Raw genomic sequence first — 19,344 nt, 5'->3', positions numbered from 1 at the left:
ACACATTAGGCCTTAGACCTGTTCCATCTGGCTGCCTGCTGCCTGCAAGGCAGTATGAGGAATGGTCTATTATCTTCGGACATGTGATGAGCGTGTTGCCAATCCCTCCATCTGATACTGCCAATAGATGATTCCTGATGATGCCACTGCTTCTCTATCCAGGCAGCTCCTCATTTGGCCTCACAAGGGCTGAGTGGATTTTGTACCAGACCCCCCTACCTCAGAAGAAACTGAGGTGGTACCTGGAATCAAACCCAGGTCCTTATGTACTCAAGGTAACTACACTAACCATTCGGCTAGGACATTGTGTTGTTTAATCAGCATACGGAAAATTATAAACTTAATAATGAATTTGCACAGAGTGTGATTGAATAACATTGTAAACTGATTTGGGCATACACTACGTATATAAGATTTGGTTATGTAGACTCAAAAAGAAAACTGAGAAAAGAAATACCATTATTGGTAGAATGCAACAACAGCAGGTGGAAAATTTATGATATGCTCTGTTTCGCAGTATAGGTGTGGGGGAAGGTGCTACCGCTGCCTGTGGGAGAGTGTAGGGATGTGGTGGGGACAGGAGAGTGGGTTGCTAGGTGCAGCTGGGGAGGAGGCATTGGGGCCACAAGAGAAGTAGAGAAGGGAAATGGCTATACACATGCGCCAGTGGGATAGAAGGCTTGTGTAGTGCTAGAGCAAGAGTAGGAAAGGAGATAAGCAAGGCTACAATGAGGCAAGGGCATTACAGGAGTGAACAATATATTGCAGGAAGGGTTCCAACATGTGCAGTTCACAAAAGCTGGTGGTGTTGGGAAGAATATAATGGGATGGGCTGTGAAACAATCGTTGAAATAAAGCACATCATGGTGTATGGCATACTCAGCAATTGGATGGTCCATCTGTCTCTTGGCCACAGTTTGGCAGTAGCCATTCATGTTGACAGACAGCTTGTTAGATGTTGTGCCCACGTAGAATGCAGCACAGTGGTTGCAGCTGAACTGGTAGATCACATATCTGCTTTCACAGGTAGCCTTGCCTTTGATGGGGTAGGAGATGCCTATGATGTTTCTCGGGTAGGGTTTAGTGGTAGGATGTGTAGGATAGGTCCTGCATCTAGTTCTTTTGCAGGGATATGAGCCATAGGACAAGGGGATGAGAGCTGGATTGTAGTAAGGATGGACAAGCATATTGTGCAGATTGGGTGTGTGGCAGAATACCACTGTGTGAGGGGCGGGTAGGATAATGGGGACAATATTTATCACTTCAAGGCAGTTTGAGAGGTAATGAAAACCCTGGTGGAGATTGTGATTTGGTTCCTCCAGTCCTGGGTGGTATTGAGTCACAAGAGGTGTGATGGCCAGACAGCAGGTACGTGGAGAGGTGGCTGATGATGTGAGACAAGGTGCAAGGTAGGGAGGATAATGTAAGTCTGTGAAGACCTCAGTGAGACCTTTAGCATATTTGGTGAGGGACCACAGGTGGCTAGAATGTATGGAAGAGACTGATATACCTATCCCAGAGCTGTAGGTCAACATCGAGGAAGGTGACTTGCTGGGCTGAGGAGGACAAGATGAAGAAAATGGGTGATATGTTGAGCCTCTGGATCAAAGTGGATAAGGTGCCCCCACCCTTATTCCTTATCATGAATATGCCATCAGTGAATCTGAAGTGTGTGAGTGGTTTGGGATTCTAGGTGGTTAGGAAGGATTCCTCTAAACGGTCTATGAATAGGTAAGCATAGAATGGTGCCACCCATGTGCCAATTGCCGTACCACAGATTTATTTATTTGTGATATATTAAAAGCAGAAGTGTTTGGGCGAAGATGTAGTTGGTCATGGTGACCAAAAAGGAGGTTGTATGTTGGAATCAAATGGGTAATGATAAAGGTAGTGTCGAGCAGTGGCAAGGCCTTGGGCATTGCAGATGTTAGTGTAGAGGGAGGTTGCATCAACAATGATGAACAATCTGCAGGTGGCAAAGGAACAGGAACTATAGAGAAGTTGGTGGAGGAAACTTTGGTACTAAATGAACCGGCAATGAAACATGCTGCTCTTCCTTATTTCCTCTGTCAATCCTATATGGTACTGATTCCAGACTGATCAGCAATATTCGAGTATTGATCAAACGAAAGTTTGGTAAGCTACCCCCTTTACTGGTGAATTACATTCCCTGAGGATTCTTCCAATGAATCACAGTCTAGCATCTGCCTTACCATCAGTTAATTTTCTGTGATTGTACCACTTTAAACTACCCCTAAATATTTTATGTATGTGACTGCCTTCAGTTTGTTTTAAAATTATCTAATCTTACAATAATGGATCAATCTACCTGTTTATGTGCAACATGTTGCATTTGTTTATGTTGACGGTTGATTGCCAATCCCTGCACTAAGCGTCGATCCTCTGCAGGTCTTCAAACATTTCACTACAATTTCCTAACATTGCTATTTCACTGCCTACAACAGAAACATATATGAAAAGCCTCCTGGAACTTATGATGTTACTCACTACGTCATCTATATGTATGGTGAAAAGTAATGGTCCTATAATAATTCCTTGAGGTATGCTCAGTTAATTTCACATCTGAAAATTTCTCTCCACTGATAATAACATGCAGCGTCCTGTTTGCGAGAAACGCTTCAGGCCAGTCACACAACTGCTCTGATATTTCGTATGCTTGTATTTTGTTCATTAGATGACAGTTTGTAAATGTATTCAATGCCTTCCCGAAGTCAAGGAACACACTTTTGGGGTCTTTTGAATGAACAGGGAGAATTGGGTTTCATATGATTATTGTTTTCAGAATGCATTTTGATTTACACAGCTCATATTTTTTGTGTTCAAAAATGACTTAATATGCAAATACAAAATGTGTTGCAAAATTCTACAACATACCATCAGCGGTACAGGTGTATAGTTTTGTGCATCTGTTTGGTGATTCTTCTTGAAAACAGGAATGACCTGTGTGTTTTACCAATCGATAGGAATGTGTCTCTTCTCTGGCAACCCACTTTTACACTGCTGCTTGAAGAAATTCCATGTAAAATCATATTGGCACCCCATCAGATCCAGCAGCCTTTCCAGTGTTAAGCAGTTTCAGTTGGTTTTTTTTATCCATGGTCACTTATTTCAATGTCTGTCATTTCGACATTTTTCCAATGATTTAAAAGAGAAACCACAGTGTAGTCTTTCTCAGTGAAACAGTATTGGAAAAAGATGTTTAGTATTTCGATCTTCTATGTGTAATCCTCTGCAGTGATGCCATTATGATCATAGAGTACCTGGACAGATGGCTTCAACACATTTCCTGATTTGTCGTAGTACCAAAAGACTTTAGTATTTTCTATCAGATTGCTAGATACAGTTTTATTTTCAAATTTGTTGAAAACTTCACACATGGCTCTCCTTACGCTAATTTTTGTGATTTGTTCAGTTTTAGTTTGTATGTGAGGTTGTAGCTACATTTAAATTTGCAGTGAAGCTGTCTTTTCTTTCATAGCAGCTTTCTAACATGGGCGTTGAACCACTGCAGGTCTTTCCCATCCCTCACAACTCTGCATAGCATGCACCTGTCTGAAGTGTATCGCACAATATTCGTGAACTTTCCCTTTTGGTGCTCAACATTATCAATCCTGGAGATTAAAATTTAATGTTGCTCTTGCTAAGCAGAACTAGCTTCCTATCTTTCTTTATGTTCGTGTTTACAACAGTATTTAGTGACACTATAATGGCCTGATGATCACTGATTACCTGTTCTGTGTGAACTAAGTTGAAAAATTGCAGCCTGTTGCTGACCAAGAAAACTAATATGTTGTTTTTGTGAGTCAGTTTGCTGGTTAGCTGCTCAAGGCAGTTTTTGGATAAGACATTTATGATAAGCTGTAAGGCCATTGTCCCTCAGAGCTCACATATTGTCACCGTCTGGTAATGGAATGGGATTGATTTGAGTCCTGTTTATCAGATACACTTGCTCATTTTAATATACAAAGATTGAAAGGTAAGGAAATAGTTGTTCTGGATTTGAGTATGTTGAATTTTATTGAGAAGACAGAAATTAATTTTATTGGAAGAATATATTTTAATTTTTAGTAAATGCTGGAGCTTGGGATGTACGACAAAAAGTCTGTAGGTTATTTATGGATATGAAGACAACTTGAAATGAGAAGAATTGGATTTAGTATCTCTGAACAGTATATGGAAGCTCTCTGCCAATTTATTGAATGCTATGTACAACGAGTATATTAGAACTTTATCCCAGTCATCATTCCTGCTCTACACATCCTATTATCTTTTCCTTTTCACGCTGTACAAAACTGAACCTGCAGTCTAAAAATATATATTAATATTATCAGCCAATGAAATATTTTGGTGCACAGCACATAAAATAGAACTTTAGATTCTCTGCTGTCTGAATTATTATGTGGCATTCAACAAACATGGAGGAGATACAATTTAATACGTAAGAAGTTATGACAGGGACAACACATAGCTACATCTACATCTACGTAGACACTCCACAAGCCCCCATATGGTGTGTGGCAGAGTGTACACTGTACCACTAATAGTCATTTCCTTCCTGTTCCGCTCACTGATAGACTGAGGTAAAAACAAGTGTCTATATGCCTCCATATGAGTCCTAATTTCCCATATCTTATCTTCATGGTACCCATGCAGAATATACGTTGACATCAGTATGATCGTTCTGCAGTCAGCTTCAAATGCCGTTCTTTAAACTTTCTTAGTAGTGTTCTTTGAAATGGGTGTCTTCTTCTCTTCAGGGATTCCCACTTGTAACACATGCATGTTGATTGAACCTCCTGGTAACAATTCTAGCTGCTTGCCTCTGAACTGCTTTGATGTCTTCTTTCTATCTGACCTGGTGTGGATCCCACACACTCAAGCAGTACTCAAAATAAGTCACACTAGTGTCCTATATGTGGCATCCTTTACAGATGCTCCTTACATATTCTTGGAAACAGAGTAAATCATCAAGGACAGTGTCCTCCTTCACATCTATCTGTTACAGAATACAAATATACATACATATGTGCATTATGTTTTAGCTATCTCTGAAAAAGGACAGTATCTATAACCTTAGGTAACACTTTCAGCCTCATTTACAAGCGCATCAACTGCTCAACACCTCAACTATACAGTTGATAATGACTTTTGCTCTGTCCGTTATTTATGTTCCACACTGGACTTCGCATTGTCCTTTCTTATAGCTTTTACCTACAAATTCACAATCCTCCACAGGTTGTTCTGTATGCACCTCAAAATAAACATGGTTACACAGTTTACTTTTAAAACAACAAATTATACGTAATTAAATATAAAGTAAATATATCTAAAAACAAAGATGATGTGACTTACCAAATGAAAGTGCTGGCAGGTCGACAGACACACAAACAAACACAAACATACACACAAAATTCAAGCTTTCGCAACAAACTGTTGCCTCATCAGGAAAGAGGGGAAGGAGAGGGAAAGACGAAAGGATGTGGGTTTTAAGGGAGAGGATAAGGAGTCATTCCAATCCCGGGAGCGGAAAGACTTACCTTAGGGGGAAAAAAGGACGGGTATACACTCGCACACACACACATATCCATCCACACATATACAGACACAAGCAGACATATTTAAAGACAAAATAGATGCTGTCTTACCTGCCATTGGTTGAATTAGCTGCTCAGTTAAGTGACAACACTGCACGTGCAGCATCGTTTTTGTTTTTATTGAGTTTGTTGATGAAAATTCTACTCTGTTGAGCTGTTAATTTATTGTTGCGTGCATCTAATGTGTTTTTTGTTATTCAGTGTGTAACTCTTCCTACACAGTCATGTAGCAAGGGCAAGGTGTGATATATATTACAGATATGCTCCATGAAAATATTTTAAAATCACATAAAATGAAAGTAGTTTTGCATATGAAACGTAGCATTAGGTTGTTGTTTACTGTTGTTTTGCACAATGTGTAGACAATATACGGCCAACATCATTTTTTAGTATAAGGAAAAGAATAGATTGCTACTCACCATAAATATGACTCATTGAGATGCAGACAGGTCCAACAAAAAGACTGTTACACATTTTAACTTTTGGTCAAAGACTTCTTCACCTAAGAACACACACACACACATTCACACAAACAAGTGCACCTCATTTAAACATGACTGCTACCACTGGCAGCTCCGACTGGTCCGATTAATAATTTCAGCAAGTCTTAGCCCACGTATGGCTAATAACACTAATATTTTACCTACATTATTTTCAGTTTTGGTCCAGTGTTGTTTTGAAGTTTGCTCTCATTGGTTAACTAACATATTTTTATTTTCATTGTGCTCTTGGATCCTGTTGAGATGTGAAACTGAAAGACTTTCCATGTTTTCGATCTTATCACAATGTGATTCACTGTTGTAGTTACTGTTTTATTGCTTATATTTATAATGTTTATGTTTCAAAGTGTTTATCTCTTCTAAAACCAATGTAATAATTACATCTTTGTGGTCCTTTTCCTTCAGTTTTTGGCCCAGTTCATCACTTTTGTGCAAAACAATTCTTTTTCTTTTGGATGTACATTAATACAAGTGGAACGGTATACGATTCTACAATTTAAGCACATTATACCCTCAAAATGGCTAAGCAGGGATGGCTAGAGGACAAATGTAAGGATGTAGAGGCTTATCTCACTAGGGGTAAGATAGATACTGCCTACAGGAAAATTAAAGAGACCTTTGGGGAGAAGAGAACCACTTGTATGAATATCAAGAGCTCAGATGGCAACCCAGTTCTAAGCAAAGAAGGGAAAGCAGAAAGGTGGAAGGAGTATATAGAGGGTTTATACAAGGGCGATGTACTTGAGGACAATATTATGGAAATGGAAGAGGATGTAGATGAAGACGAAATGGGAGATAAGATACCGCGTGAAGAGTTTGACAGAGCACTGAAAGACCTGAGTCAAAACAAGGCCCCGGGAGTAGACAACATTCCATTAGAACTACTGATGGCCTCGGGAGAGCCAGTCATGACAAAACTCTACCATCTGGTGAGCACGATGTATGAGACAGGCGAAATACCCTCAGACTTCAAGAAGAATATAATAATTCCAATCCCAAAGAAAGCAGGTGTTGACAGATGTGAAAATTACCGAACTATCAGTTTAATAAGTCACAGCTGCAAAATACTAACGCGAATTCTTTACAGACGAATGGAAAAACTGGTAGAAGCCGACCTCGGGGAAGATCAGTTTGGATTCCGTAGAAATGTTGGAACACGTGAGGCAAGACTGACCTTACGACTTATCTTGGAAGAGAGATTAAGAAAAGGCAAACCTACGTTTCTAGCATTTGTAGACTTAGAGAAAGCTTTTGACAATGTTGACTGGAATACTCTCTTTCAAATTCTGAAGGTGGCAGGGGTAAAATACAGGGAGCGAAAGGCTATTTACAATTTGTACAGAAACCAGATGGCAGTTATAAGAGTCGAGGGGCATGAAAGGGAAGCAGCGGTTGGGAAAGGAGTAAGACAGGGCTGTAGCCTCTCCCCGATGTTATTCAATCTGTATATTGAGCAAGCAGTAAAGGAAACAAAAGAAAAATTCGGAGTAGGTATTAAAATTCATGGAGAAGAAGTAAAAACTTTGAGGTTCGCCGATGACATTGTAATTCTGTCAGAGACAGCAAAGGACTTGGAAGAGCAGTTGAACGGAATGGACAGTGTCTTGAAAGGAGGATATAAGATGAACATCAACAAAAGCAAAACGAGGATAATGGAATGTAGTCAAATTAAGCCGGGTGATGCTGAGGGAATTAGATTAGGAAATGAGACACTTAAAATAGTAAAGGAGTTTTGCTATTTAGGGAGTAAAATAACCGATGATGGTCGAAGTAGAGAGGATGTAAAATGTAGACTGGCAATGGCAAGGAAATCGTTTCTGAAGAAGAGAAATTTGTTAACATCGAATATAGATTTAGGTGTCAGGAAGTCGTTTCTGAAAGTATTTGTATGGAGTGTAGCCATGTATGGAAGTGAGACATGGACGATAACTAGTTTGGACAAGAAGAGAATAGAAGCTTTTGAAATGTGGTGCTACAGAAGAATGCTGAAGATAAGGTGGGTAGATCACGTAACTAATGAGGAGGTATTGAATAGGATTGGGGAGAAGAGAAGTTTGTGGCACAACTTGACTAGAAGAAGGGATCGGTTGGTAGGACATGTTTTGAGGCATCAAGGGATCACAAATTTAGCATTGGAGGGCAGCGTGGAGGGTAAAAATCGTAGAGGGAGACCAAGAGATGAATACACTAAGCAGATTCAGAAGGATGTAGGTTGCAGTAGGTACTGGGAGATGAAGAAGCTTGCACAGGATAGAGTAGCATGGAGAGCTGCATCAAACCAGTCTCAGGACTGAAGACCACAACAACAACAACAACAACATACCCTCAATAGCAGGTTTCTTACACAAGTAGGAACCTGTGTTCAGTATTTTCTGTGGCTTGTTGTGAAATGATGTGTTGGGTTGGATGTGTTTCTTTTATTGCCATTTTCATCTGTGTTTCTGCTTTCGCCTGCTACTTTTTTGATAATGCAACATGTCATACACATATTTTCACAGTGTACGTTTTTTTTGAAGATGAACACTTTTGCCTGTTTTTTATATATTTATTTTCAGGACTTACATATTCCTGAAGTACAGTTGGCTTGCTCTTTAGGTTTTGTTGAATTATTTATGCAGTTATACAATTTTCTACTGTTCTAAAATGTTATCAAGTAATCCCACTTCCAGGATCAAGTTCATACAGTTCTTTCTGCAAAACACTTATTTTATCACAAAACATAGCAATGATATTTTGCTACAGAAATTTCTTCTATGAGTGCTATGCTGGAGCTGACAGTTGCATACAGGGTGTAAAAAAAAAAAAAAAAAAACTACCTATATGTATCTGTAGGGTTATTAGAGGAGGTAAGAAGAAACACACTTTTCCCTGTTAGAGTCTTAGATGCATTTGATGCTGGCCTTCCCCTTAGATCAACATTCACAGTTGTTTTGAGTGCTTCGTATGAAATATGTTGACAACAAAATTTGATTTGCAACACAATTACATCTTACTGTCAGGTAGAGTAAGTCTTCATTACTTCTAGCAGTGTCCATGTCCCTGGATAAACATATACATTATTTTTGTGAAACATGTTGGCAATGAAATGCAGTTTTCAATGCAATTACACCTTACTGTCAGGAAAGGAAAGTCTTCATTACCGCTAGCAGCATTCATGTCCCTGGATTAATAATTATACTATTATTGTTTATATTATGCTGTGTTAACATGAAAGTTTCTGGTGTTTACAAGTTCTTGGTGGCAGATTATGCTCGTGAGTTAGCTGATATGCCTGTCAATTATGGGGAAGCATGATACAACACCTTAGCAGTGGAACTTTTCCCAAGTCATATCACATTTCAAGGACTTGACGCCCATTTCTGTGAAACAGAATATCATTGGACAGGGTGATGGGGAACTGGTAGACCTCACAATGTGTGAACCGTTCAGTTAGAGGAAGCTAAGTTACAATGAATTGAGGATAACTTCAGTGCCAGCACACAATCCATAGCCAAGGTACTAAATATCTCCAGTGTCATTGTGTGGAATGTCCTGCATGAGAGGGGCATACATCCAAGTATGGTATCGAAAGGTACAAAATTTGTCAGATGATGATTTTCCCAAATGCATGAAATTCTGTCAATGGTATTGACAACAAACTGTAAATACCCCTTACTGCCAACCATATGTTTTGTTGACTGATGAGGCTGCCTTCACAATGGGATGAATATTCAACAATCAAAATAACCATGTCAGGGAGTTGGAAAATCCTTTGTAACTAGTGTGTTTCACTATCAACAGAGATTTACCATATTGGTACTACTGACAACCACCTGATTGGATTGTGCCTTCCGCTTAACCTGCTCAATGAAGGAAATTACTGTATCTTTCTCCATGAGGTATTACCAACAATGTTGGTGAATATCCCGCTAGCAACTGGGCGACGTTTATGGTTCCAGCATGATGGGCTCCCAGTATGCTTGGGTTCCCCAATCTCACTCTTATGGATTTATTTTTGCTGGGAGGAAAGGAAGTGTTTGATGTATGAGACACTAAATGACACCCATGAAGTGCTTATTGTCTATTTGGCTGAAGCTACATTCATTTTACATTCCATTATTTATGAAATGCTGTGTTGTTTTGAGCATGTCAGACAATCATTAGCATGCAGATGCCAGTTGTACATTAATGTAAATTGACAACATTTTTAGCAGTATCTCTGAAACAATCTTCATCACACAGCTGTTTGAACACCTGGACATCATTTCCATCAAAACATTCATGTTCCCCTAGTGAGAATGTGGTGCTCCCCTGACATTTTTATCGCATAAAAAAGTGTTCCTTTTTTAACATATTTTTATGAGGTTGCTTTCTTGGCTGTTTGTCTGTCCAGTACAAATTTTGCAGTTGATTTTAAACTAACATCCTGATAAACTACAGAACTGAAACTTTCAACATAGATCAGAACTGGATGACAAAGCAATATTAACTCAGATTCTTGTCTGTTCTATAGTGGAGGTGTACTTTGTATACCACCGCTGTTTCCCTCTTTCCTTCTTCTAGATGCAAATGTTACACAGTAAGAATGATTGCTGGTAAGCCCACCTGTAAGCTTAGTTCTCTCTTGAAGTTTCTTAGTTCTCTCTTATTTTTACCTTCACATTTTTTTCCAGAAATACGTAGGAGGAATCAATATACTGGTTAATTCAAGTGAATAGAAACTGAAATAAACCTGAAATTTACCATGTCTGTTGTAATCTCATCAAAATGTTTGAAATTGAATTAAAAATTTCACAGACACGAGATTAAAAAGCGGAAAACAATTTCTTAAATAAAAAACTTTTAAATACAACATGTTTTTAAGATGAACTACCAAGTATAAAGTCATTTCTCCCATACAGATGCCTAAGCCCATACACATAGTCCTGAAAATTTGTGCTTGCAAATTTTTAATAGCTACGACAATGCTTATAAAATGTAAATCAAAAACTTGGAGTGCATGCAGGAGATAGTAGTAAGGAGTGTAGAGAATAGCTGCCACTGAAAAAAATCACAGAACAATTCACATCATTTGCAGCAAAATAAAATTATGAGTGACTTAACTGAACTGTTGTTGTTGTTGTTGTTGAAGTCTTCAGTCCAAAGACTGGTTTGATGCAGCTCTCCATGCTACTCTATCTTGTGTAAGCCTCCTCACCTCTGAGTAATTACTGCGATGTACATCCTTCTGAATCTGCTTACTGTATTCATATCTTGGTCTCCCTCTATGATTTTCACCCCACACACTTCCCTCCAGTACTAAACTGGCAATCCACGGATGCCTCCGAATGAATCCTAACAACCAATCACTTCTTCTAGTCAGGTTGTGCCACAAATTTAACTTCTCCCCAGTTCTATTCAGTTCCTCCTTATTAGTTACGTGATCTACCCATCTAATCTTCAGCATTCTTCTGTAGTAGCACATTTCAAAAGCTTGTATTCTCGTCTTGTCTAAACTGTTTATCGTGTATGTTTCACTTCCATACCTGGCTACACTCCATACAAATACCTCCAGAAAAGACTTCCTGACACTTAAATCTATACTCAATGTTAACAAATTTCTCTTCTTTGGAAACACTTTTCTTGCCATTGTCAATCTCTCTCTGCTTCGATCATCATTAGTTATTTTGCTGCGCAAGCAGGAAAACTCATCTACTACTTTAAGTGTCCCATTTCCTAATGTAATTCCCTCAGCGTCACCTGATTTAATTTCATTTCATTCCATTATCCTCGTTTTTATTTTGCTGATATTAATCTTAATCCTTCTTTCAAGAAACTTCCCATTCTGTTCAAGTGCTCTTCCAAGTCCTTTGCTGTCTCTGACAGAATTACAGTGTCGTCAGCAAGCCTCAGAGTCTTTCTTTCTTTTCCCTGGACTTCAGTTCCTACTCCAAATTTTTCTTTTTGTTTCCTTTGCTACTTCCTATACCACATATTGAATAACATTGGGGATAGGCTGAAACCCTTTCTCACTCCTTTTTCAACCACTGCCTTCCTTTCATACTCCTCAACTCTTATAGCTGCCAATTTGTTTCTGTACAAGTTGTAAATTGTCTTTCACTCCCAGTATTTTACCCCTGCCATTTTTAGAATTTGAAAGACAGTGTTCCAGTCAACATTTTAAAAAGCATTCTCTCAGGCTACAAATGCTATAAAAGTAGGTTTCCCTTTCCTTAATCTATTTTCTATAATAAGTTGTAGGGTCACTATTGCACTGCATGTTCCTACATTTTTTCGGAATCCAAACTGATCTTCCCTGAGCTCTGATTCTATCAGTTTTCCCACTCTTCTGTAAAGGATTAATGTTAGTATTTTGCCACTGTGACTTATTAAACACCTGTCAGCACCTGCTTTCCTTGGAAATGAAATTATTATATTCTTCTTGAAGTCTAAGGACATTTCACCTGTCTCATACATCATGCTCACCAGATAGATGGAAGAGTTTTATCATGGCTGGCTCTCCTGAGATTATAAGTAGTTCTAATAGAAAGTTCTCTAACCCCCGGGGGCCTTGTTTCGACTTAGCTCTTTTAGTGCTCTGTAAAATTCTTCACACCGTATCATATCTCCTGACTCATCTTCGTCTACGTCCTCTTCCATTTCCGTAATATTGCCGTCAAGTACATCTCCCTTGTATAGACCCACCATACACTCCTTCCACCTTTTAGCTTCCCCTTCTCTGATTAGGACTGATTTACCATCTGAACTCTTGCCTGTCACCCAGCTGCGTCTCTTTTCCCCCAAAGGCCTCTAAATTTCCTGCAGGTGGTATCTATATTCCCCCTAGAGAAATATGCTTCTCAATCCTTACGTTTGTCCTCTAGCCTTTTGTGCTTAGCAATTTTATACTTCTTGTCAATCTTATTTTTTAAACATTTGTGTTCCTTTTCACCTGCTTTATTTGCTGCATTTTTAAATTTTCTCCTTTCCCCAATTAAATTCAATACCTGTTGTGTTCCCCAAAGATTTATACTAGCCCTCATCTTTTTACCTTCTTGACCCCTGCTGCCTTCACTATTTCATCTCTCAAAGCTACCCAGTCTTCTTCTACAAGTAAAAAAAGAAAGATTGCTACTTACTGTAAAGAAGGACATGTCAAATTGCAGACATGCACAATTAAAAGACACTCACATATAGCTTTTGGCCATAGCCTTTGTCATATGTGTGTGTGTTTTACTGATGAAGGCTGCGGCCGAGTGCTGTATGTGAGTGTCTTTTAATTGTGCCTGTCTGCAACTTGACGTGTTTTCTTTATTTCTTTATGGTAAGCATTAATCTTTCTTTTCCTACATTGTTGATATTCCTGCCTGTAGTTTCCATTGTTTTATTGTTCTTCTACTGTATCCCTTTCCCCTCTTCTTGTCAACTGTTTCCTAATGCTCCCTTTGAAACACTCTACAACCTCCGATTCTTTCAGTTTATCCAGGTCCCATCTCCTTAAATTCATACCTTTTTGCAGTTTCTTCAGTTTTAACTTGCAATTCATAACCAATAAATTGTGGCCCGAGTCCACCTCTGCCCTTGGAAATGTTTTACAATTTAAAACCTGGTTCCAAAATCTCTGTCTTACCATTGTATAATTAATCTGATACTCTCCGATGTTTCCAGGTCTCTTCCACATATACAACCTTCTTTCGAGATCCTTAAACCAAGTGTTAGCTATGATTAAATTATCCTGTTCCCCCAGACTATTAAATTTTCATCTCCTTAACTATCTGATTAATTTCTTTTATCTCTTCATACATTTCTTCAATCTCTTCGTCATCTGCGGAACTAGTTGGCATATAAACTTGTGCTACTGTGGTGGGTATGGGCTTTGTGTCTGTCTTGGTTTCAATGATGTGTTCACTATGCTTTTCATAGAAGCTTACTTACATTTCTAATTTTTTAATTCAACACTAAACCTACTCCTGCATTAGACCTATTTGATTTTTTAATTATAACACTGTATTCACCTGACTAGAAGTCCTATTTCTCCTGCCGCTGAACTTCACTAATTCCCACTATATCTAACTTTAACCTATCCATCTCCCTTTTTAAATTTTCTAACCTACCTAACCGATTAAAGAATCTGACATACCACACTCCAATCCTCAGAATGCCAGTTTTGTTTCTCTTGATAATGATGTCCTCCTCAGCAGTCTCCACCCAGAGATTCAAATAGGGGACTATTTTATCTCTGGAATATTTTACTCAAGAGGATGCCATCACTATTTAATGTACAGTAGAGCTGCATGACCATGGGAAGAACTACAGCTGCAGTTTCCCACTGCTTTCAGCCATTCACATTACCAGCACAGCAAGGCCATTTTGCTCGCTGTTACAAGGCCAGATCAGTCAATCACCCAGGCTGTTGCTCCTGCAACTGCTGGAAAGGCTACTGCCCATCTTCAGGAACAACATGTTTGTCTGGCCTCTAAATAGATAACACTTTGTTGTGGCTGCACCTATGGTATGGCTATCTGCATCACTGAGGCACACAAGCATCCCCACCAATGGCAAGGTCCATGGTTCATGGGAACTGGACTGTTCATGCATAAATTACTTATTGCATTCACCTGATATTTTTGTTCTAAGTTGTACAAATGTTGTTTAGCAATAAAATTTCACAGGCATGATTTTTCAGGGCTATCTTTATGTGATTAAGAATCTGAATAAAGTTTTTTTTTAAATTATCATCTCCTCTAAACACTCCAAAATTTTGTATACATAGTTTTTTTACATCCTCTGTATGTAGCCATATTCTGAATGACCATTGATATATGTGCAGGATGGACAGGAAGTAACTAGGTATCATTAAATTCCTGTTTGCTTCGCACTATGAGCTGTGGAATTTGATCGTTCCAATGCAGGGATGGTGGTGTACAGTGTAGGGAAGAATTGTCACAAGAAGCTAATGATCATAGGTTCAGTAAAGGATGCAGCAAAAACAGATCATCCATCCATGTATCAGTGTCCTGTGAATGTGATAATTGTGCGGAACATGTTGAATCATAGCCTGGGGAAATCAACACATCAGGCAGCTTGTGAGAGTGGACCCATGAGGCACACTGTGCATCAGGTGTTTCATAAAGAATTAAACTTTGAAGCATGGAAACTAAATTATGTGCAGCAGCTGACACCAGAACACTGATCACGAAATGGATTACGGGGAGTTGATGTTCGGTTGGCACGAAGACAGGTGTCAGTTGTTTCACAACTTCCTCTGGAGTGATGAGGTCATATTCCATATGGGAGGTTCCTGTCAGGTGGCACAGTTACCATTACTGGGCAGACACTGGGCAGACACGACCTGGAGTAAAGGCGGAGACGATGCACTTTTGTTCGAAAGTGACCATGTGGTGTGGAATAATGGCTACAAATGTCATCGGCCCAAATGCTTCATGATTACATTTGGCCCACAGTATCTGGATGGGAAAATACCGACGACATTATCTTCATGAAAGACAGTGCACTGTCTCACTTTGCAAATATAATGTGGAACTGGTTGGATGGTAAGTTTCTGCATAAAATCCAGACCTGACACCCTGTGGCCATTCAAATTACCAGTACAGCAAGGAAAAAGGTGGTGTGCTGGATAAAATCTTGCACCCTGGATGAACTGGAAGCAGATTCGGGAAGTTCTTACTCACATTCCACACAACCTTGTTCAGAAACCTGTGGATTCCATTCCAGGTCATTTGAGGAGATTGATCGATTCCACAGGTGCCTACATCAAAATTTAATGGACTTTTAATATATGCAATCATATTCCCATAAAACAATGTATGTACTGTATAATTTCAAATAAATAACTATGCAAATATAAAAGTTAGATGTAAATTTCAATACCCTACATAATCATCAAAATTGGTTGTAATATCCATATTCTTTTTGTTTTTTTTTTTTACTTCCAATAACACTAATGAAAATAAAATTTCTCAATTTTTAGGATAATTAAGATTTTTTTAAAAACTGATTCCAGACGCTGGAAATGAGGTTAAAATATATGGCACATCTAGGATTTTCTGGGCATCTGGTACTTATATCCATGTGATAGTTAACTGTATCTCCAGTCTTAGTTTCCAGGCTACTAATCCAGCCATACCAACATCTTGTAATCTTCCCTGAACATAAACAGTCCATTGCCAAAGTGAAGGTGTTGCTAGGCAATTGGGATTAGTGACACAGCAATAGATAATTTCAAGTGCACCCCAGGAACCTCACAACTTTTCATTGTATTAGAAAGAGAGCAACACACACACACACACACACACACACACACACACACACACACACACACAGAGAGAGAGAGAGAGAGAGAGAGAGAGAGAGAGCAGAGAAAGTTCATGGGCAGAATTGTCCATTTTCAGTAAGTATCAACACACAAACAGTGCAGATATGACAATCAGTATTATTTGTATAGGGTTGAAGTAGATAGCCTGAACGATTTGTGATTATTCAAATCAGTTTAGTGTCCCTATATATTATTTTGGAAATTATAGGCTTTTAAATACTCAATGGAAACGAAGTGTAATTGTTAATTTGTTGACAGGAAGATGAAAATTTCTAGTGTAAGTGAATAAAAAAGTTATTTTGTAAAAACATTTGGCATACTGTTTACTGTATTTTACACATTCAGTTTGTCACAATATTAAATTGTAAAAATAAGTTTCACATGACATTGTAACTTAAATTAACAGTGTATAAATTTCTCACGATATGAAACAAATAGTTCTAAGATACAGTGTAGCTTAAAACACTAATAACATTATATATACACTTTTACATTTACAACAATAATTATATCTTATTAATATTGAAGTGTAATTGTTGTACAGAAAATTATTCTTCCTTTTACTCAGCTATTAAAAGTTTGTTACAACACATTGTTTCTGGACTTAATCTATTACATTTATCAGTTGCATAAACCTGCCATACAGTTGTATGTTTCACTTTGGCACTGATTACATTCACACATTTTCCTTATGAGGTACAAATGAAGACACCACTTGTGAAAATTTCTTAAGTTTTACAGTGCAGTTGATGCACTTATTTTATAAAAAATATTACACAACGCAGCAGAATTCTGTACTTCATATCAGGTTGGTCTGCTACAGATATCACTATTCTGTGTAATAAAATGGAACACCTACAGCTGTCCTTAAGATGTTATTTGTTACATGGCTACCAGTTTTGGTGCTCCAGTGCACAATTTTCAGGCCTTAACTGATAATGAAGGGATTAACTCCAATTGTATAAACGATTCATCAGTGGCCAACATCTATGAAATGGTTTTTGCAGATTACCTATAATGACAATGTTGTGTCTCTAACCATCTACTACCAAGTTGATTGCTGGAGACACAACATCGTTGTTATAGGTAGTCTGTGAAAACCAGTTCATAGATGTTTGGAGTTAACCCCCTCAGCATCAGTTATGACCTCAAGATAGTGCACCAAAACTGGTAGCCATATAATAAGTAACATCGAAAGGATGGCTGTAGGTGTTCCATTTTATTGCACAAGTGAATGGCCGAAGTCCCTGACACCTCCAATCAGAAGGATGGACATTCAAAAAATTTCCATTCTGTGTCATCTTAAGTCAATTGATCAGTATAAAATCTGAATGTCATTCATTAAGAGTACCAGGCCTACACACACACACACACACACACTCACACACACACACACACACACACATGTACGTTCGTGTTTTATATTACTGTTGCTCTGGGCAGTCCATCAATTCTCTTATCACATTTGTGGTTTTCTGTCAACACGAGAAAGCAAAACTTTGGCAGAAATCTTTCCAGTACCATATTCATGCTTCACTGGAGAGGTCTTCTCAGACTGAAACAAAAGTTAAATTTTTTACTATTATTCTGTTGTTATTGAGCAAAAACTTGTGCAGAAAATATGTTCATACTAAAATTTATGTAGAAGTATTCAGTTGCTAATCTCTGGAGCCTTTATTACAGGAAAATTGGTTATGAAGGATGAAAAATTGTGATGACGTGTTCCTTGAAAAGTTCTACTTGAAAATGCTGCCACTGCCTTAATTATTTAACAAAAATTGTGAGTTTGTATGTGATATGAAGTGGATACAGCTACCTATAAACATTCTGGGTGTTCTATTTTATATATGAAGGGGATGCGATGAATTAAAATATCCACAAGCAAGGAAAAAAATACTTGTCAGTTTTTTTAGATATAGGAAAGATGATATTGTGTGACTGGCTCATTATCTCTGTGAAAAGTATATGGAAAATACCATCAAAAATTCACTCTCCTTTTTTTGGATCTGTATGTCTTGCAAACAAAAAATAGATAGCACACAATGGAAAATCATAGCTCTCTTCACAAATGTGCAACATTTCCATACAGTGAATGCAGAAGTGAATGATGGCAGCAAAAGTCGCAAAGCCATGCCAGCAGTAGTATGAATGAAGTGCATTATTGCCACATAAACCCTGTTAACAATATTTGTATGTTTGGTAGTCATTGCTTCTTATGATGCTACATGGATGGCAGCTGGGGCACATGATTGGTCACTTGTTTGTAAAACTGCCTTAAGTTTATACAAAATGAATACAAGACATGATACAAAACATGACTGGTTCTAATCACTTTTCAGAGATCTTCTCCTAATCTTGTGGTAGCCCTCATCTTCAGATGATTACAGAAAGCTTGATCGTGTGGATTTGTAATACACTTCAATAGTCTGTATCATCTTCCTTCTTGTTGCTAATGGGAACTTTGCCATCTATGCTGCAGTTTGAGGAATCTCAGTCTTTTTGCTTGCAAAATGTGTCCTGGCTTTCACTAATGTAAAGCAATGGACTTAAAGCCTCCAATAAAGGAGTTGACAATTATTTGCTCTTTCTTTTTTGAACTGTACTTAAGAGTGCAGAAACTTTTGGGGACCACATGATACTCCTATTGCTCATTGTTTCAGCTGAGATGATAACCCTTTTATATAAATGGCTTTACCGCATTTTGAAGTCCACTATTTTGCATGACATTTTAAAGTGGCCAAGAAAGCTGGATTCAGTAATAAGTGACATAAACTGATCTGGAATAAGAACTCAGCTGCACATTCACCACTTTCTTTTCTGACACAAAAGTCACCATCAGATTTTAGATAAGAGTAGGAAATAGTGGTATATATTACCAAATCTGCCACTGTCTATAATAACAATAACATTTATTTTCTGCTTTGTAGTAAGGTTA

At 38.2% G+C, this 19,344-nt stretch overlaps 1 protein-coding gene across 1 annotated transcript in view; it reads right to left on the bottom strand.

Moving 5' to 3' along the window:
* Positions 1–16,728: 16,728 nt before the first annotated feature.
* LOC126249607 (cadherin-87A) overlaps positions 16,729–19,344 on the bottom strand; it is a 782,263-nt gene continuing 779,647 nt past the window's right edge. Inside the window, exon 39 of the mRNA XM_049951276.1 lies at positions 16,729–17,964. The gene's annotated coding sequence lies outside the window, so the exon portion shown is untranslated. The remainder of the gene's footprint in view (positions 17,965–19,344) is intronic.

Source organism: Schistocerca nitens, chromosome 1 (genome assembly GCF_023898315.1).
Source record: "Schistocerca nitens isolate TAMUIC-IGC-003100 chromosome 1, iqSchNite1.1, whole genome shotgun sequence".
In the NCBI taxonomy this organism is placed as follows: domain Eukaryota; kingdom Metazoa; phylum Arthropoda; class Insecta; order Orthoptera; family Acrididae; genus Schistocerca; species Schistocerca nitens.
Note: the sequence above shows the minus strand (reverse complement) of the source record. Positions and strands in the feature narration are given on the sequence as shown.